Source organism: Megascapheus bottae, chromosome 15 (genome assembly GCF_031878675.1).
Source record: "Megascapheus bottae isolate mThoBot1 chromosome 15, mThoBot2.hap1, whole genome shotgun sequence".
In the NCBI taxonomy this organism is placed as follows: Eukaryota; Metazoa; Chordata; class Mammalia; order Rodentia; family Geomyidae; genus Megascapheus; species Megascapheus bottae.
This window is the reverse complement of record NC_143523.1, coordinates 6,537,967-6,558,862: the sequence shown is the minus strand read 5'-3', so window position 1 is coordinate 6,558,862 and position 20,896 is coordinate 6,537,967. Positions and strand designations below refer to the sequence as shown.

Here is a 20,896-nt window from a genome sequence, read left to right as displayed (position 1 = left end):
AGGCTTGATTTCTCCCCCAAAACTCTGCAATGGGGCCCCTTCAATTCTCACTTCCCCTTGAGCCCTTATTTTTGAATGCCAGTGTGAAAAGATACATAAAATGCACGATGGTAGAAAACTGGTGGGTCTAGCTATGTCTCTCAACCCCCACGCAGTCACGGCAGAGTTTTATGACTTTCTCTAACCAATGGGCTATGAGAAAAAGAAAAAAAAAAGCCAATGGGCTGTGAGTAGCCCTGAGTGCCACAGCCTTTTAACAATTGCGGGCTGTATTCTTTCTCCACGAAGCTGCATCCATCCTCATTTGGGGGCCTCTGCACATGCCATTTCTGGGGTTCCTTCATTCTCTTCCAGCTACTGCTGAGCTTCTGATAAAATCTTCTCCAGAGGCCTAGGCAGTATTTCTCATGCTTTTTTCTGGAACATTCCAGAACATTCCAGCCTCTGTGTCTGTTTAACCCTCGCAGAGACTTTCTGCCGTGTCTTCTTGGGAACCTGGGAGGTCCTGTCTTTCCTTAACACCCTTCGGGCCTCGTTCATGCTGATGACTTCCCAGTGTTCCACGAATATTCATTGCAGAAATGAAGAAGGACATGTGGCAGCTGGCATGCGAGCCTTTTCATTGCTCTGCTCTCTAAGCGCTGTCTGCATCCTTCCTTATCCTACTATATTCATGGCCAAGAACCTGACTGGGGAGGAAGGCCTTGTGAGCTAACTCCCAACAATGACACAAATAAACTGCATTGTGTCCTCAACTTACTTATCCTGTGTCTTTGAGGACAGGTCGCCTCCAGGGCCCAGCTCTAAAATGCAGACCAGCAGCTTGTTCAAGGGATGAACTTGCCAGGATGTCTACCCAGGGTGGATAGGTGATGGGCAGTCTCTGATGGGCTGGGGTGGAAGAGGGTTGAGTTCTGAGCCTGCCCTGAAGTGAGTGGGGTGACCTCTTCTCTGCTCAAGGCCTCTGCATCCTCCCCTGAAATGCAAGGCCATATACTGGGCCAGCATCTTGAGGAGCCATTGTAGTTGGGTCTATGGCTGGATCATATTTAAACTCAACTTCCTTAGGGAATCCAAGCACCTTGATGCAAAACTCAGGTCTTATATATCCCTGGGAATCTCAGGCCCTGCCCTGAGCAGAAAATGGGGCCTCGGAACTAAGGGATGACTACTCGGGTGTATGAGTTTGGGGCATGTTGTAGTGTCTTCCCAATAGTAGATTCTACCTGTTGAAATCCACCAACCTATGAAAAGTTGTTTCATTAGCCATTTGCTAATGCAGGAAAACTGCATCCTCAGGTGTAAATACCGCTAATCAAGGAAAATCTAGCACATGAAGTAAAAATGGTCATTCAACACAGCAGTTGACTCCTATTCAGGCACAAATGCACACGTCCTTCTCTTCCACCCCTCCCCCAAATTCCAGATTGCTCTCTTCTTTTCTTTTGTATTTTTTTATTGCAATTAATAGAGGGGTTACAGTTTTATCCGCCAGATAGAAGGAGCATTCCTTCACATACATTGATACCCCTTCTCGTGTTTTTGTTCCCGTTTCCCTCCCCCACTCCCTCCCCTCATCTTGTTTTTGCTCTCTTCTTCATAACTTCGCAAAGCAAATGGAAGTACTTTGAGTATGGCCAGACTTGAATATTTTCCCTTTGTCAGATCTTATCTGAATCTTTATTTTTAACACAGCCCCAATATATTTCAAAAAGTAGACATGGTTACTCTGGAAAAAAAATATTAAGAGCAAAGGCAGGGTAGTGCCCATTATCCCCCCCTCGGCTCCAGAAATGTTCTCATTAGTGCAAGCTGGGCTTCACTTATTAAATCTTGAATCATGAACAGCACGCTCTTTTATTTTATACCCAGAAGCGACTGGTAAGTGGACACAAATTGATTCCGGAGAGCATGTTAAAGTGATAATCCCTTTCCAGTTCCTCCGTAAAGAAAATATACCTATTTGAGGGAATTTTCAACTTGGGTTTGAACTTTCTGATGCCTTTTTAGAGTCCAAGTGGAAACTGTGGTGCTTTTGTGTGCTTCTCAGATGTCTGTGCTTAATGCGGAGGGAAGAATGATAAATATGCAGAACGCTTTGATGTTAATACCAAATGGGCCTCCGAAGGAGCTGAGTAGAAGGCGGTTGACACTGTGGTTTTCATCCCTCCGCAGGGATCGAATGGATGCTTGAAAATAAATGGCACCTGTGGAGAAAGTGCGCTGCCCCTGCTTATGTCATCAGAGCCTGTGTCCCCCCCCCCCCCCCCACACACACACCAGCTTGAGGGCCCTGCTCAGCGCTCCTGCAGGCAGGGGAACAGGAATACAGCCAGGGGATAAAAGGTAGTGACTCACTTTGTTTTGTGTGGTTTGCCTGAGGGCCTGTGGATAAAGCCAGGCAGTGGTCGCCAAGGGACTCACGGGAAATGGAGACTAATCTTGAGGATATAAAAGGACAAAGCACTCTAGAAATGAATGGGTAACTCCACTTGGCTCAGCTGTCCTCCCTGTGGGGCTTTGGTTTCTCCAACTGTAGAACAAGGGCTTGGCTGGGTGATTCTTCAGATGCTATTATCTGCTGTTGACATCACCTTTGCATTTTCTTTTTTTGTTGTTTTTATTTTGCCCAAGCGGTTGTACAAGGGGTGTTACTTCAACATGTCAGTGTGTGAGGAGAATGCGTCATGATCACTGTCATTGCTGTTCATTGTTCTCCCCACCTCTCCCAAGTACAGCCATCTCCTCAGCTACCTGGGTCCATACTCACATCAGGTACATGAGACATTGTGACTGCCCCGCTCCCCTTTTCCTCTCTCCACTGGTCTGCTCTGCCTTTCCCTGGACACCCTCCAGCCACACAGGTTTTCATTTTTTTTTTTTTTTTTTGCCAGTCCTGGGCTTGAGCTCAGGGCCTGAGCACTGTCCTTGGACTTTCTCAAGGTTAGAGCTCTACCACTTGAGCCTCAGCACCACTTCCGGCTTTTTCTATATATGTGGTACCAAGGAATTGAACCAGGGTCTTTGTGCATGCTAGGCAAGCACTTTAACCACTAGGCCAAACTCCCAGCCCAGGTTTTCATTTTCTTATCTTCATTTTGTGAAACTAGTTATTTGTTCAAAGGAACATCGGGCTCGTCCCCCGCATCTACCTCCCCTCCTCCCCCGGTAAGGGAGTACGCTGTGCATACATGCAGATGACTTTCTATGCACTTGTTCATGTACTCATATATGGGTCTAACTTCTGCAGATAAGAGAAAAAAAAAAACGCTCTCTGAGGCCGACTTACTTCACTTAACATAATTTTTTCCAGGTCCATACACTTCCTTGCAAATGACATAGCATCATTCTTCCTGCTAGATGGGTAAAATTTCATCAAGTATATGTGATATGCATATCACACACATACATACACACACACACACATATATCACATGCCTTCATCTATTCATCCACTGAAGGGAAGCTGAAGGGCAAATACATCACATATCTCTCTATATTACACATCTATCTAGCATATTTTCTTGATCTGTTCATCCACTGAAGGACATCTGGGCTGTTTCCATAACTTGGCTACATAAGCAACTTCTTTTTTTATTTTTTTCAGGGGAGAGCGCGAACGCAGTCCCCCACTACCACAAATTATGGAGTTAGAGTTTTCCAGATTTGGGGAAATGGTGGGGTCAGCACGTCCAGAGTGTAATGGATAAGCCTCGCCCTGGGAAACCCACCTTTGTGATCATGGTATCTCCCCGGCCAGGTAAGGATTACATATCCAACTTCTTAACAGAAGATCAAATGACTCCCCAGTCCCTGCTGGTAAGGGTGGTGCCTTCGTCTCAGCTCCAGTTCTTCAAGGTCAGCCTCTCCTCACCTGGTTGGTGAGGGTCAAGGTCAGGACGTTGCATTAATGCCCAAAGACACCATCTCCCTGGCTTGCTGAATTATGACTTCTGGGAGGTCCCACATACTTTTGCCTTTACAGGTCTCTCCTCCATAAAAATAAGAAAGTTCCAGCCAGGTGACAGTGGCTCATGACTGTAATTCTAGCAACTCAAAAGCTGACCATAGCAGTTCAAAGCCAGCCCAAGCAGGAAAATCTGTGAGACTTTTTTCTTCAATTAAAAAAAAAAAAGCCAGAGCTAGGAATTTGGTCGAGTGCTTGCCTAGCATGCACGAAGACCCGGGTTCAATTCCATGGTACCACATACCTGGAAAAAAGCTGGAAGTGGTGCTGAGGCTCAAGTGGTAGAGCTCTAGCCTTGAGAAAGTCCAAGGACTTTGCTGCACACCCATAGTGGAGGAACCCCAGCTTCTTTGGTCTTGTGCCAGACGGTGACATCACAGCAGAGCACGATGCGCTGCCTTGTCCGGGGTGATTGCGAGTGGACGAGGAGCTGGGCTGGCACCCTGTGTCCCCTCTCCACACCAGATCACTTGAGCTCAGGCCTGAGCTCGAGCCCAAGACTGGGGGAAACAAAAGGTTCTAATGCTGGCTAGACTCTGGATGTCCTGTGTACATATGACACTTGTTGATGTCACCCCTGTATGGTGACAATAGGGTCCAATTTTTTTTTTTTGCCAGTCCTGGGCTTGAGCTCAGGGCCTGAGCACTGTCCTTGGGCTTTCTCAAGGCTAGAGCTCTACCACTTGAGCCTCAGCACCACTTCTGGCTTTTTTCTATGTATGTGGTACCGAGGAATCGAACCCGGGTCTTCATGCATGCTAGGCAAGCACTTTAACCACTAGGCCAAACTCCCGGCCCCAAGGGTCCTATTTTTTTGAGGGCACATCAGTGCCCATTAATTCCTGGGGATCCCATAAGTGCATTCCCACCTGACAGACCATGTGACCAAATTCTCATTTCAGGAATTATGGGCTCAGTAACTTCCCTTCTAGGGCTGACACCAAAGAAAAGACAAGAGGTATTTTTTTTTTTGCTTTTCTTTCTTCATGATATTTTCCAGGCAAATCAACTGGAAAATGATTGAGGAGAATGGAATCAGTGGAGGTCCTTGCCAAATTCTTTCTATTAGTTCACAGGGAACAAGCTTTTGGTAAACTGGCCAAACTCAGCCCTTAAGACATGACACAAAATTCAGCCCTGAATCAACTTAATGAGGAGTTCAGAAGGCTCCTGTAATTTTGTGGTGAAACAATGCCTTGAATTAATAATTTCTTTAGTTCAAAAGGCTGTCTTACCTGTGTTCCAGCTGTAGGTACCAGGGGGTCACCTGGCAGGAGGCCCTGCAACATAGAGATAAAGCCTCACGTTTGTATCAATAACAACAGCAACAAAAATCTCACCCAATGGCACTGGTTCACCACAAATGCTTTATACCAGATGAGTACCAAAATCAATTCTGAAGTGCAATGTAACACAGGCCATAAATTACAACCATCCGATCAAAAAAGAAAAGTGAAGGGAAAGAACAGAGGGGAAGATAATCAACATTTTCACTGCAAAAGGGAGCTGCAAAGCCTGCCTGAACGTCGTGACCCTCTCTCTCCAGGACCCCTGAACCCTCCCTGCCTACCCGCGTGACCTTGCATGGACAGGTTTAAGGGGAGCTGTCAGGACGCTGGTTCCACAGAATTCTCTAAGACTCGAGTTTCATAGAGGGGCCTGATTGGCAGGGTCTCAAATGTTTATAACTTTACTGAGTGGCAGGTCATTTCTTCCCATCTTCCCTCTTCATCTACTTGTCTAGTCAGTATTTAGAATGTGCCACTGTGTGTCTAGGTAGATGGAGGAGTGAACACCCAACTCATTCTAATGTCTTCATGGACAGAGCCCAGAATCTCCATGTTCCTCCAGCCCACCGCTGTGCTCAACGCCGACCTCCTCTGAACCTGCCCATCTAACACCTCTCCAGGCCTGTGCACAAGCTGACACTTAGTCCTCTCTCACAAACGTCCTCATCTGGGGAACTTCAGATCATCCTTTTGAGTCCTAGGTCAAATCCCTTCTCATATACCAGGCTGGAAGTGCTGGTGGAGGCAGGCTCCAGGGCTGTGTATAAGGTCAAGTGCTACTGCCCTGTCCTACCTACACCTCTTTACCCATAGCCCTGCGATGAGCTCAGAGATTGTGTGTGTGTGTGTGTGTGTGTGTGTGTGTGTGTGTGTGTGTGTTTCAAGTTTGAACTCAAGACCTTGTGCTTGCAAGGCACGCACTCTATCACTTGAGCCTGAGCTATACTCCTATTTTGCTTTTGCTTATATTTAGATAGGGTCTCATGAAACGTTCACTTTCTCCTGCCGTGAGAAGCTACATTTAAATTCAACACAGAAATCAAACAGTGGTCTGTTTAAAGAAGAGGAGTGTGTGTGTGCGCGTGTGTGTGCATGTGTGCGTTTGTGTGTGCGTGTGTGTGCGCGTGTGTGTGCGTGTGTGCATGTGTGCGTGTGTAAGGGGAGGGGGGAGTTAGGAAAGGGATCCAGACCTGGCCCCCACCAAGAGGTCACTTCTCCAGACCTTGTGCATCTTTTTTTTTTTTTTTTTTTTTTTTGGCCCCTTTCTCTTTCTGGCCCCGCTCGCTCCGGCCCGCTCGCTCTGGCCCCGCTTGCTTCCACCCGGCTCGCTCCAGCTTGCTCTGGCCCCGCTCGCTCCGGCCTCGCTGGCTCTGGCTCGGCTCGCTCCCGCTCGCTCCGGCCCTGCTCGCTCCGGCCCCGCTCGCTCTGGCCACCGCTCGGTTGGGCTCTGTTCACTTCAGCTCAGCTCAGCTCGCTTCTTTCGCTCTCTGCCGTCGCAGTCTCGTCTCTACCACTTCCGGCTTGGTTGTGTATGTGGGATACCGAGGAATCGAACCCGGGTCTTTGTGCAAGCTAGGCAAGCACTTTAACCGCTAGGCCAAACTCCCGGGCCCGACCTTGTGCATCTTACAATCACAATCCCACAGACACAACAGGCTCTCAGGGAAGAGGAGTTCCGTACCTGTGCAGTGCCAAAGCCCCTTGGGGAGGTGGCATTTGTCACCTGTCAGAAAGCCAAGACTTTCATTGGAATGAGTACTGCCCCTCCCCACCATGTGAATCTGCAGGAACCTTTTCCACGTTCTCTCAGGACACTTTAATTCATTCATTGTATGAGTGACTGATTAAATAATAAAATTAAGCTGAAACCAATTGACAAAGTAAAATTATAGATCAGTCAGCCTGTCACATGGCGAGAGTGATGCTGTCACCTCTATAGGACCTGATACTCCCAGCTCTGGTCTTACTCTGTCCTAATGAGTACCTACCAGTTTGCCAGTATGCCGGAGAGGGCGTCCCCTCCTCCTGCCCAGCTGTGTTCTTACTTGTGACCTTTTTATTTGCTTGAGTGGATCAAACAGGAAAGTATCAAATAGCCAGTTCTCAAAAAAAATTGAGAACCCCTAGAAAATCCTAGAAATTGTATTATCTGAATTGCAGGCCCTATTTTCCAAGCCCATGATGGGGAGGGAGGTTGCCAGCCTCGCTGAGGAGGTTAAAGCAGGGAGCTATAGGATGACCTGAGATTTAAGGCAGTGTTCCGAGCCCGCCTGGACTGGCCCTCAGTTCCACCTGCTCCAGCCCTTGAACTTTCTGGACAATTCACTTGCTCCCTTTGAGTACCTGGCCTCCTTCACCATTACTCTCTCCACTGCTGACATTTAGAAATGTTAACACCTCCTTTCCTGCCTAGGGGACTCCAGGCTTCAGGCGAGTCTGCCAGGGTACCACCTTCAAGGACATTTATTTGCATAGAGCATAAAGAGAGGTTGGGTCACTGCTATTAATAACTAAACACAGGAGATACTCGGCAGCTCCTACTCAAAGCAAAAAGGATTCGTGAGAGCTTGTTAGAGCATGAAAATGAACCTATTGTTACATCTGACTTTGTGTGTGCCAAAGTCTAAGGTGTTTGGGGCTCACAGCCTGAACGGGGGAGTTTTGCATAGTCTGTCCTTCCCTGAGCCACTGGATAGATATCTAGCCATCTGTATAGAGGTTGGAAGGTCAACGGAGAATAGTTTTGATGGAGACAAGGGCTGGCTTTTACCATGGACTATAGCTTCTTCAGAACAACTTTTGGTTGCTCTTCATGAAATTCTCTTGAAAGTTATTATCTCCAAAACAAGATACGATTTTAGGGGAGACAGGGCATAGTAGTACAGGCCTGTAACCCCACTTACTTCTACTTATAGATAGGAGTAGGGTTATGGGGGCCTGGAGTTTGGCCTAGTGGTAGAGTGCTTGCCTAGCATGCACAAAGATCTGGGTTTGACTCCTTGGTACCACATACGTAGAAAAAAAGCTGGACATGGTGCTATGGCTCAAGTGGTAGAGCTCTAGCCTTCAGAAAGTCCAAGGACAGTGTTCAGGCCCTGAGTTCAGTCTCCAGGACTGGCAATTTTTTTTTTAAATAGGAGTAGGATTACAGTTCAAAGGCAATCTGGGCAAAAGTTAGCCAGATTTTCTCCCAAGAACAAGCTAGGGTGCAGCTGCAGCTCTGTGGTATCAGCTGTTCGGGAGGCAGAGGTAGGAGGATTTTCAGATTGAACAAAGCTAACTCATGACTATCTGCAAAACAAACTAAAAGCAAAATGGCTGAAGGAAGGGGTGGCTTCCATTACAGAGCACCTCCTAGCAATTCTCTGTATTGCAAAATTGGTGTGGGAAGTGGGGGGGGGGAGGAGAAAAAATTCCCACATTAGAACCTCTCTCAGTCCTTTGATACAGATCCCCAAGTGTGATTCTAAGTGAGGAACGTGAGGAGGTCGACAGCGGGCCGTCCCTCTTTCTCCAGGCAGGCTAGTTCCCCATAATCAGTGAAATAATGATCAGAATCCACAGCTGATCTGCAGGGCTCCTAAAAAGTCACTGGGCATGCATGCACTTACTGCCCGGGAGAGACACACGCACCATCCAAGCGCAGAGGACAGACTTGGAGGCAGGAAGTGCAGCAGAAGCAAGACTTTAACGGGATCTTGAAAATACAGTGTCTGATGGCAGCATGCGCTCTGAGATCACTTAGCCATGAGATCCTCCCTAGTTCCTCCCTGGTCTGAGTACTGTGGGGACTGTGGTCTCGCCTAGATGCCAGGTAAGTTACGTTGCTTTCTGTTGGGCAATTTGAACACAGACGTGTACCTCCTGAGGTTGGTGGAATTTGAGAATGGACTTTGGGCTATTACCAGCCCTGCCCCTTTGTGGTTTTTGTAGTGGGTGACTCTTCTGGGTATGAGCTTTCTGGCTATTATACAGCTACCACCAATCTTCTCATTTTATGTGGTCCATGCTTCCCTGTGTTAATCTTCCCCTTCTAGTTGGTCCCACTCATCTACATACTTTCCAGTGCATGAGTTTTGTCACACTCAAAAGCAGACTTCTGGTAATTTCCATGCAAGGTCAAATGCTTTGTCTTAGAAATGGACCACCATTCACTTTATTTCTAACACTGTCTTCAAGTATGTTCCTTTGCAGGATTTGTTAAATAAATTGTGGTAGATAAGTGCATTAGATGATGCTGCTCTGAACATGATATTGAAAAAGTACTTTGCATGGCATTAAACTGTCTCCAAGATAAGCCAGGAAACAGCATGATGACCTGTTTTTTGCGCATGCATATGTACATGGTGTAGGCTCAAGAAATCTAGGTGATGAGCATGTCCTCTAACAGTGAAATTGCTGGTGAGCACTGTTTTGTCTCATTTGTTTTGCTTTTTCCTTTGATTTGCTCCTTTCCTTGTTCAAACGTTACTTAGGTAATTAAAAAGTGGAAAATTGTAGAGTACATAGTATCCTTTTAGTTAAAGCAGGTTCTCAACATTGGAGTGATCTGGTTTGGGAAGCCAAGAGTCTCTGTAGGGCCACCATCTCTGAAACGCCACTTGCTCTGGTCCCCAGACCTGTGCCTTCAGGTGCATGCCTGACCTGGTGTCTGACTGTAGCCAGGTATCTCCTGGGGTCTTACAGGGAGGGCTTCCCAGTCACTCTGCCGCCATCCTCCTGGAGTCTGGTTCAGGCCATTCATCCAGTCCTCGTGTGCCCTGCTGGGCCCCCAGCTCACTGACATTCACAAGGACCCAGGCAGTGGAGGCACTGCTCAGCGAGGTGCACTCTTTTGAAAGCATGCGTGTACCACTGCGCCAGGGTACCAAGCGGCCGGGCGCCAGCCAGGCCTGAGGAGGTGATGAGAGTGTCGGCTATCTGCAGATCTTGCTGTGGCTAAGGTTGCGTGGTTTGCAATTAGACGAAAGGCTGGGGGTTGGGGGCTCATTTCCCTCAGCACATTATCATTTGGACAGAATCAGAGGCTTGCCAGGCTCTGCGAGCCCTGCCCCTCTCTCTGCCCCCACCTGGCAGAGTCCTGGCATCTGAGCACAGAAACTCAAGCTCCTCCAGTGAGTTGCACATCAGCCATGTCACAGAGCTGACTGTGTTACCCAGGGGTCCTTCCTGGAGATCTTCCTCTCCCTTCCCCTCCCCTCCCTCCCTCCCCCCTCCCTCCCCTCCCTCTCCTGCCCTCCTCTCCCCCCTCCCTCCCCTCCCCTCTCCCCTCCCCTCCCCTCCCCTCCTCTCCCCTCCCCTCCCCTCCTGTCCTCTCCTCTCCTCACAACCAGGACCCCTAGCCTCCCTCATCCTCTGTCACCCCCAATCCACCTGTGTGGTTGTTGACTACACGTCTGTAAAGCTAGGCTCTGGTCCTGCCTGTCACAGGACATCCAGTCCTCAGTCACATCTTGTTTTTTGTTTTTGGTAGGTTGTGGGGCTTGAACTCTGGGCCTGGGCACTGTCCTTGAGCTCTTCAGCTCAAGACTAGTGCTCTACCACGGAGCCACAGCACCACTTCCCCTCAGTCCTATTTTAACCTGAAGAATAAAATGCACTAGCCTTAGCACGAATCTAGGTCCATCTAGGACATTAGCCATGTGGCTGTGGGCAAGTAGCAAGACTGATTGTTTGAAGTAGATACAGGGGGTGCCTTATCTTAGGGTGGCAAGGAGTTAAATGAGATGCTGTGTGCACAGCATCCCGTGTTTATTATTCTGGCCTCTGCACCACTTCCAGCCAGAGCTGGAGGTCACCTTCCTTCCAATCTCTTCTGGTCTGAGGATTGGGGCCTGCCCACCTGCCTGTGTGCCACTGTGCTCTCTCTATTCTGTGTCCTTGGGTGGGGGTGGACAAGCAGAGAAGGACATTGGCGTCTTGCTCTTAGGGGCTCTGCAGGTTGGGGGTGACATGTTTAGTGGTGACTGCCTGGAAGCTAAGCTGACCGTGCCATAGTGAGGCAAGCACCAGGAAGAGAGGAGCTGCTCCTGAGAACCCATCGGCAAACCCCCGGCCGCCCCACTCTGGGGAACTGGCCCCCAAAGGGCTCAACCCTGTAACTCTGAAAGGAATCCGGGCAGATGGTTTTCAAGTGGATCAGAACCATGGGGAGAAGGCTGAGAGAGGAACTCACACCTTGAGAGGACTGGTTCTGACATACGGAACCCAGAGATTGGTTTTAGCCCACTAGTAACTGGATGCACTGCATCCGTGCCACATGCCTGTAATCCAGCTGTTCAAGAAGTAGAGGTAGAAGAATCATGCCCAGAGGCCAGCTGGGACAATGGCAGTAAATCCTATCTGAAAGTAACAAGGAAAAAGGATTGGGTACATAGCCTAAGTGGCAGAGTACTTGTCTAGTAAGCATAAGACTCTGAGTTTAATCTCCAGTAGCGTGTGCAAACGCATGCATTCATACATGCATGCTCCTCCCTCCTCTCTCTCTCTCTCTCTCTCTCTCTCTCTCTCTCTCTCTCTCTCTCTCTCTCTCTCTCTCTCTCACACACACACACACACACACACACACACACACACAGAGTCTGCATCTGACTTGTGGGTTCTGGTGGGGGTCAGAGACACAAAACATCCATGCCAGTGTCACACAGCTGCTAAGTGACAGAGAGAAGGTGATACCAAAGCGTTCCCTGGTTGCAGTACCTCTGCCACTGCATCTTCATTCACCAGGATTCTTTGGGTACTGGAGATACACATAGTGAGATAACCACAGCATCCATTTTTCTAGTCTATGAATATGGAGCATCCCATGAACTGATTTTTGAATAGTAAAGAACCTTGAATTCTTAAGATAAACCCCATGGTCATGGTCTATTGCTCTTTTTACATACATTTTGAATTCAGTTTGCTAAAAGTTTTAAGGAACGTTTGCATCTGTGACTGTGAGAGGTACCATCTGCAACTCTCTTCCTTGCAGAAATTTTTGTCTGGCTTTAATAAGAGAATGACTGCTCCTTTATCACACTTCTGGACTGGGAAGTGTAGAATTGGTATTATTCCTTCCTTAAATTTTTTTTAGCATCCCCCAGTGATCCTGGAGTTTTATTAGCATACATTAACTGTACAAGAGGATTTTATTGTCGAATTTCCATACACAATGCAATGTACTTTGAACAAATTCATACCCTCTACCACACACTCTTAAACCCCTAACTCCTCCCTACTTTGTTCAAACAGTATGCAATTGGTTTCATTATGTCATCTTCATTTACATGTATGCAAAGTGCTTCAAGTCTGTTTTCCTGACCCTCTAGAAACAAAAACAAGGTAGGTTTTGGCTTCATTGATTGTACACTTAGCATCGTGATTCTGTCTTCATTGGAGTCTGGTTTGATCCCCACTGCTTTCTTCTGCTTTCAGTTCTGCATTCGTTCTCCTCTTCTTTCCCCAGTTTCTCAAGGTGGAAGTTGAATTGACCTGAGACTTTCATTTTGATGCTATACCGTTTCTTCTAAGTACAGATTAATGATTTCCTGCAAATTTTGGTATGTCCTATTTTATATTTATGGCCAAATACATTTTTATTCCTTTTTTTATGTTTTCTGTGACCCATAGACTACATAAAGTGTGTCAGTTAATTGGTTAGTATATTGGGCATGTCTAGACACAGAGAACATTGTTATCATTTTTGCTTTCACATAGTTGATTATCTTGAAACATTAAAAATAAATGCTATTGTGCTTACCGGTAGCCTTGTTTCCTGCCATCTTTGTTGCATTGTGTCCTGTGCTTCTACCTGGTATCAACTTCCTCCAACTCAAAGAGTTTCCTTGAATGCTTTTTGCAGTTTTTCTCTTGGCTGTTAGTTCTTTCCACTTTTGAATATGCCTTCAAAATTTCTATTTTATGTTCAAATTTTAAAGCTATATTTTAGGGGTAAATAATTCCAGACTGTCCAGTCATTTAAAACTGTCACTCCACTATCTTTTAGCTTGCACCATTTCCAGTAAAGCAATCTGCCATCATACCTGTTCACCCTTTTGTATGCCTTGGTCTTTTATTGGTGACTGCTTTTAAGATTCTCTCTTCAGGCCAAGATCGTGGCCAAGTGGTAGCCTGCTCTCCTAGCATGCATGAAGCTCTGGGTTCAATTCCCTGGAACCACATACTCAGAAAAAGCCAGAAGGAAGAGGAGGAGGAGGAGGAGGAGGAGGAGGAGGAGGAGGAGGAGGAGGAGGAGAAAACTGTGGGCTGTGTAATAACAAACCCACAGAACAAAATGGCAGAAATTTTAAGTTGGCTTCATTAAAAACAATCCACATTATTTTTAAAAGAAAATGGGTAACTATGTGTTTGGAAAGTCTCAGGAATTACATAAACAAGAAAACTAAGGTAGTCCTATCGTGTTCCAACAGTTTTCAAAGCACCCTTAGAATCACGTGACTTACTGAAGCCTTGTTATACCACATCTCTGCCAGTCTCCAAATGATACCTTTACAAAGAAGCGCAATTCACAGGACAAGACATACCCCGTCTTGACACAGATTTACTACTCCCAATTTATGTTGCCTGTCCTGAAATTTAACTCCTTTGTGATTGACTTTCAGTGAACAAGGCCGCTATATTCTGTTCAGCAGATTGTGTGTGTGTGTGTGTGTGTGTGTGTGTGTGTGTGTGTCTTTGTGACACAGTATGCCAGATAAATCATTTCTTTCAGACCTTTAATCTCTGTCGAGAGAAAAACTAGTATTTGCTGAAATAAAAGTACACCTTGGCAGAAATGCGATGCTAATCCTCTTCGTTTTAATGGTTTGGAATCGGTTGGAATAAGAAGGTAAACATTGTAGCCAGCCGATAGGAAGAAAGTCAACTGTCCATGCAGCCCCTGCTCTATGCAGTGTGGTACAATAGTGCTTCATTTTGGTAAACCCCAAACAAGGTCTCTCTCCATTTCGGTGTTCTTACTTGAAAAGTGATCCACTTCCACTGTGCCCTTCCTAAGTGTTTGATTCCATTTGCCCCAAAAAAGCAAGCAGTGCATATTTCAAATCAGCGTCAAACAAATCCCACTGATAACTGGTGTCATATCAATGGCTTATCAGGTCTATTTTTATTGAAAATAGTCAGATACAGTAAGGTGCTTCACAGTTAAAAGTCTTAAATCTTTGAAAGCTGCAGGCCTAGATGGTTTTGATATTGGCTTATTAAACTTACACGGAGCGGAAAAGCAGGGCTGGGTGGGTGTGGGGTGAGCAAGGGAAAGAAAGCCCAGAGGAAAGGAGGGTGCTTTGGATGGTGAGGTGATTTAACCCCATGCTACCCGTGGAGGAGAGGCTGGCTGCCAACTCTGCCAACCCCTCTCACAGAGGGTTCTGGAGAAAGGAGACTACTTTCGAGCATGTCTTAGCCAGATGACCCTCACAGTCTTTGTTGCATGGTGTCAAGCCCAGAGTGGGAGGCTTCCAGTAAGTCTGCCTCCACTGCCGTAGAGCACTGGAGCCTCTCTGACTCTCTGAGGAGGTAGAGGAAACCCTGGAAGATGCAGAACAAGGGCTCTTCGTTGTGGTGGAGGCCCTGCCCTATGCTGATTTGAGAAGGAGTCCTGTCCTTGATGCTAGCCATCGTTTGGTGCTTGGGGCCGGGGGACTTGGCAAGTGTGAAAAGGGGAATGTCATGCACCCTGGTCGTTCTCTGTCCCTCAGATTCACAGGTTGTGGGTAGGGCAACTGAAAAACCGAACGTAACGAGGGCTATGATGATGGGGGCAATTATAAGAGGGTCACGTGACGCCAAGGGGCCACGCTGCTGCAGAGGCTGGGTTCTGAGGTGGGAGGGCACCCTATTGTGTGGGAGAAGGGAAGATCTCAGAAGAGGCAGATGGCGTTTTTCATTGCCACCTCCTCACATCTACTCTTCCAGTGTCTCCTAAGATGGGAATGGCTCTTTCCAGGTAAGTCTCAGAGGAGAATTATTATTCTATGGCCAATTCTGAGCTGCCCAGATCTGGCTGTGCCAGTCCACATAATTCTTCTTAAGGACCTCTAGAGTGGCCAAGAGCGAGGTTTGGATCACGACTGACTCAAGCTGGACAAGAAGGACTCCAAGGAAGCCTGGCCCTAACAAATGTGGGGGAGGTAACGGATCCAATTGATCCCCCTACCGGCCAGTTCTGCCACCACTCGAGAAACTCACTCTCACTGGCTCTCTATCATGCCAATCAAACTCTGAGGCAATAGAATCCACCCAGCAAAATTCTCCCAGACCAATCTTCCTTCCTTCTTTTTTCGTCTTTGTTCCTTTTCTTTCTTTCTTTTTTCTTTCCTTCTTTCTTTCGTTCGTTCTTTCTTTCTCTCCTTCCCTCTCTCCCTCCCTCATGCCCTCTCTTTCCTTCTCTTCCTCTTCCCTCCTCTTCCTTTTCCTCTTCATCCTCCTTCATTTTCCTCTTTTTCTTCTGTCTTTGTGTCTCTGTATCTCTCTCTGTCTCTGCCTCGGTCTCTGCCTCTGTGTCTCTGTCTCTCTCTGTCTCTCCCCCCGCCCCTCACCCCCCCCCGAGATTGAACAGAGGGTCTGAGATTTGCTAGGCAAGTACTCACCACTTGAGCCACACCCCTTGTATGTTTGTAGTTTTTCAGGTAGGATCTCACACTTTTCCCCTACTTTGCCTCAAATTTGCCATACTCTTACCTCTGCCTCCCAAGTACCTGGTATTGGAGGGGTGCATCACCACCTCCGGGCCTTTGGCCTCCTGTGTTTTTCTACTCACAGGTCCTTCATTCAAGATTGAGCACAAGGATGAGGATCAGGAGTTCTGGCTTTAAGGTTCCTATTCTGCTCTAAACCAGAACTGTGACCTTGGGCAGGCTAGGAACTCCTTGCTGTCCCTGCCCTCCCCTCCAGGCCCAGCTCTACTGGGAGGCCAGGAGAGAGAATGTAGGAAAGGAGGCTGAGGTAGAAGTAAAGGTAAAGCTTTTCAGGGAGCAGCAGCTCATGGAGGCCTTGAGCCTCCATGGGGAGCCAGGAGGCTCTTGCCCTGGGGTGGTGTTTGATAGCAAAACAGCTTGCCCTAAGCTTCAGCCGAGCTCTGCAGTGAAACCAGTTTGGACTTAGCTGGACATCAAGGTGGCTGCCCTGTGCTTGTTTCCTGAATTTTTAACCATGACAGTCCCTGGCCAGCCAGGTTCATTTATCACCCCAGCCCACAGTGCATCTCTATCCTTTACCTTCAGGGACTTGATTCTAATAGAAATCATAGCGTGATATCACTACTGCCACCAATGATGCTGAAAACCTGGAGCTTCTCATGGAGGTCCAGCATGCCGGGAGCTGCACACACTGGCTCTTGGGATTGTGTCCTTGCATCGGGCAATGCTTCCCATTTGGAGCTGAGCCAGGGATTCTTACGCCCAATACTTTCTATGCAAGAAACTTAGAGAGCTTATGTGACTTGCCCAAGGCCACATGGTTACAAAGCGGGGAGCCGGGACCCAAATCCGGGATCACTGTCTCTGCCTCACAAGCTGGAGCGACCCATCAGATACTTGGTTTTGGAAGTCCAAAGATGCCTGGTGAACAATAACTTGTCAGCTCTCCTTAGTACAATCGTGCTGCAGGCCCCAGGAGGCCCAAAGCGCCTGAAAGATAAGATCACTGTGCCTGGCACCCATGACACCTGGTAAGTCTCCCCGATGGGCACTCGTGCCCCATAGAGCCCCTGCTCCATGCAAGAGCGCCCAGAGACCATTTCACCACGAATCAATAATCCAGCTATTGACCTGGTGTTCCCCAAGGACAGCTTTATAACTTTATCGAGCCTTGTATGTGGGGGCAATTATGGGGATAATGGGAAATCATCGACAAATGGAGACTCCTGCATTGCAAATTAACATCTGCTCCAAGGAAGGGGAGAAATGGCCTTGCAGTCTCAGAATTTGTAAAACCAGACACGGCCCAGCCTGTGTATGGTAGATGCCAAGCAGCCTTCTCCCGTTGTGTCTTCCACACTGGCCTTGCCATTACCATGCACGTGGCATGGCTTCTCATGGCAGGGCAGTCCCCCTCACCGCTGCAGTGGAGTGGCTGGTGCACCACCTACAGCCAGTGGCTCCTGTCCTGACTTCTGGGGTTCTGAAAGAATTGTCCCTCAAAGACTTGACAGTCCTGAGCTTAGCACTGTGCCCTTTCTTCACGGGCAAGCGTGTGTGGCATGAAGGCACCTAGCCTGGCACAGCTGTGAAGCCGTGGGACCGGAATCATGACTCACGTCCCAGACTGTATAGCTTCAGCTCTTTGAACCTCTCCATTCTAGTCACAAAATTAGGCTGTGTTTCTCTCTCTCTCTCCCTCCCTCCCCCCCCTCCCCCTCCCTCCCTCCCTCCCTCCCTCCCTCCCTCCCTCCCTCCCTCCCTCCCTCCCTCCCTCTCTCTCTCTCTCTCTCTCTCTCTCTCTCTCTCTCTCTCTCTCTCTCTCTCTCTCTCTCTCTCTTCCTCCCTCCCTCAGTGGTACTGGGGTTTGAACTCAGGGCCTTGTACTTAGCAGGCAACTATTCTACCAGTTGAGTAGCATCCTCATCCTTCTGTCTTTGCCTTAGCTTACATTAGACCATGTGATTAGATAAGACAGCATTTGGGGGCCTTTCAAAAGCAGACTGACACTCTCGTGTCAGCCTTGTGTGTTACATAAGTCTAACCTTCAAAGAATAAAATAAATCCCTCTACCATTGTGGAAAAAAGGACCCCAGACCCCCCCCAAACAACAACAACAACAACAACAAACACCAATCAACGAAGCCAAATAGAAGCACAGAGCTTCTGAGAATAGTAAAACACTGTGTGTAGAACAGAGCTGGATGGGGTAGACTGGCCAAGGGGTTGGTGGATTGGAGAAAGCTTCTTTGAGCCTGCGCTGGATGGTAATAAATAAATGAGCCATGAAATATACCATGGGCAAAGCATTCCAGACAGGAGATGCAGCCAGGGCAAAGGCCCTGTGGCAGAAAGGAATGTGCAGGATAAATGAGCAGTGAAGAGGCCCTGTGCCTGCAGCCGACGGAACAGTGGAGGTGGGAGGGCAGCAGGACAGTACCTCAGTTATTATGGGTACCGTGAGATCCCTATAATAGGTCCAGGGCTTTGAGAAGTCAGCGACCGGCTTGGAGCCCCACCCAGGCTATTTTGGCTTTAAAGGTCATTATAGCTACTAAGAGAGTGAGTTGTAGATCCAGTGGCAAAGGCAGAAACAGGGTTTATGAATTCACTCCGAGGGGCAGATTTGCAAAGCAGACTGCAGGGTTTGCTGGGTGCACAGAAATGCCCAGAGGCTCTTGTGGCTCGAGTGCTTGTTCCGCCTTCCCTCTGGCTGATGGTGACAGGCCGCCTGCTCACTGGATCCCATGGCCCAGTCCTCCCCGGCTCCACTGCGGTACTGTAAGATTCTCATCTCAGGGGTGCCACCCGGGTGGGGGTGGGGGGACAAGGGCCTGTTCACATCACACGGTTGGTGAGGGAGTGGAGACTGAGCCAGAGTCCCAGGGCAGCCTCATCCCAAAGCCACTCGGCCATCCCTGCCTGTGGCAGGGAAGCTTCAGCCAGCACTCATGCCCCCTTGCGTCCTGGCCCTCTCTCTCTCGCCTGCTCCCAGAGTATGCCACCCTATTTGTCCTAGAAGCCCTCCAGGAGCTATGGGTGACTGTGAGAGCTGCTGTTATGGACAAGGGAAAGGTGACAGACACAGCTGTAGAAGCAGGCAGTGTGTGTGTGTGTGTGTGTGTGTGTGTGTGTGTGTGTGTGTGTGTGTGTGTGTGTTGCTTCCAAGAGAGAAGCCGCTCAGCCAGGTAAGATATTTGTGAGTTGGTAAGCAGGATCCCAGCTCCTGGTCACCCAGAGAGGCACTGGGGGCCCCTGGAAATCCATCTTTTGCCAGAAGGACACCCAGTAGTGGAGAGGACTCAGTTATGGGGTATGACAAGGGGCAGCTGCAGTTGTTCCACCATCCTCCACCCCACTCACACTTTCAAGCCAATAAAATAGAAGTCACTGTCAAAGGCACGAGGTTCGTATCCCCTGGGTGAACTCGGAGGTTCTCTGGAGGAGCCACAGCTACACTTCTGGTCCCAGCAAACCCTGACCTGCAGCCCCAGGGCCCTGTGTCTTCTTTCACCCCGGGGTGGGGGAGGGGAGGCTCCAACCTGACCTCCACTGAGAAGCAGGGCTGGGGGCCTCTGTGGACCCCTGTCTTGGTGTGAGCAGCTTCTGAAAGGCCAGCTTCCCTGCCTCACCTCCATTTTCCTGGGCTGCACAAAACCCTTGTGGACCTGCTGCCTTGATGGCGCCCATTCCTTACTCACTCTTCCCTATGCTGTGCTTGTGGCTTGGTGGTGGGGTGGAATCGTCTGAGAGGAGGTGGAACCCATGTCTCTGATGTAGAACCTGGCTGGCCTGGTCACTTGCTTTGGCCAGTAGCGTGAGGTAGACTTGTCATTGGGCCTGGGTCTCAGGCGCACTGACCTACATCTGTTAGCTTTCCTTGCCATGGAAGCCTGCTCTGAGGCCATGACATCAGCCAACCACCAGAGACCATCATAACTATGACAAAACGCAGCCCAAACCAGCTGAGCCCTGCTGAGATCTGTCAGCCCCCAGCCTTGACTCTTGAGCTATAAAGTGCACATGATTGGCATCTGATGTTTCTGAGTTTGAGGATTGTTTGATATGTAGCAATAGCTAACTGATACACCCTGTGAGCCAATCTACCCTCATCCAACACTTAATCCTGAGTTGGGAGATGGATAACATGGGGGTTTGTGCCGCATCCAAGAAACTTTATCCTCCCTCCTCTTTTTCCACCTCCTCCTCCTCCTCCTCCTCCTCCTCCTCCTCCTCCTCCTCCTCCTCCTCCTCCTCTTCCTCCCCACAGTCATCTAACAACTACCATATAGTAAGCATCAGATCCAAACATCCCTGTGCTGGAGGATCCACACATTCAAACTCCCAGCCACTCCTCCATGTCTGACACATGATCAAACTGAGATGCAGAGAGGGTAACACAGATAAAAAGTAGCAGTACTTGAACAGGGATCCGCACGTGTTTATTCATGCAGAGGGAACATACCCATGAAAAATGCACTCTGAGAACATCTGCAGCTTGGGCTGCTCCTGGCTTTGCTTTGGAAAACCAGTCAGAGATTAGTGACCGGGCATGCGATGGTCTAGTTAAACCAGCTTCCATGGGTCAGGCAAGATGGTGCACACCTATAATCCCAATTCTGGAAGGTAGAAGTAGGAGGATTGAGGTCCAGGCAAAAGCCTGAGACTCTATCTATTCAAAAATAAAATAAATCAGAAAGGGCAAGGCTTATGGCTCAAATGATAGAGAGCTGCCATTCAAACCCCAGTGCCACCAAGAAGGAAATAAATCCCAGCATCCTTTACTTGAGAAGTACAGGCACAAGCCTTCCTCTGAGAGAGTGGGGTATGCACTGATCACTCTCAGGGGAAGCAGGAAAAGTGGGGTGTGCACTGCTCACTCAGGGAAAGCAGGGAAAGTGGGGTGTGCATTGATCACTCTCAGGGAAGCAGGAAAAGTGGGGTGTGCACTGATCACTCAGGGGAAGCAAGGAAAGTGGGGGTGCACTGATCACTCTCAGGGG

The 20,896-nt window shown here is 48.5% G+C and overlaps 1 non-coding gene across 1 annotated transcript; it reads right to left on the bottom strand.

Moving 5' to 3' along the window:
- Positions 1-3,604: 3,604 nt before the first annotated feature.
- Positions 3,605-3,768, bottom strand: LOC150053720 (U1 spliceosomal RNA). The gene has a single exon (XR_016537966.1). It is a non-coding gene; the product is annotated as a U1 spliceosomal RNA (small nuclear RNA).
- Between the last annotated feature and the right edge of the window lie 17,128 nt (positions 3,769-20,896).